The following is a 338-nucleotide window of genomic DNA, read 5'->3' on the forward strand; positions in this document are numbered from 1 at the left end:
GCTTTGCCCTAGGAAAAGCAGAGGCGGGAACGGGCACCGGCCATCGGTTCGGCAGCGTCACTGACGCGTGCACGTGGCGGCGTGTCGGCGAGCGGACTTCCTGCGAGGAGGCGGGGGCGGCACTCGCCCGAGCAGACGCCCGCCCGGCCCAGCCACCGCCGAGGTGGACTGGGAGTCGCGGCAACGGCTCGTCATACTCGTTCCCACACTCACAGCGCAGCTTGCCCGCAAGCCACCGACCACCGATCGACGCCAGGCGCCCCGACCGAGAGCGGGATCGCTCGTTCGCCCTGCTGGCAGTTCGCTGGGGATCACTACTGCACGGAGCTCGGAGACCG

This window comes from Chiloscyllium punctatum, unplaced genomic scaffold, assembly GCF_047496795.1.
Source record: "Chiloscyllium punctatum isolate Juve2018m unplaced genomic scaffold, sChiPun1.3 scaffold_1234, whole genome shotgun sequence".
Lineage (NCBI taxonomy): Eukaryota > Metazoa > Chordata > Chondrichthyes > Orectolobiformes > Hemiscylliidae > Chiloscyllium > Chiloscyllium punctatum.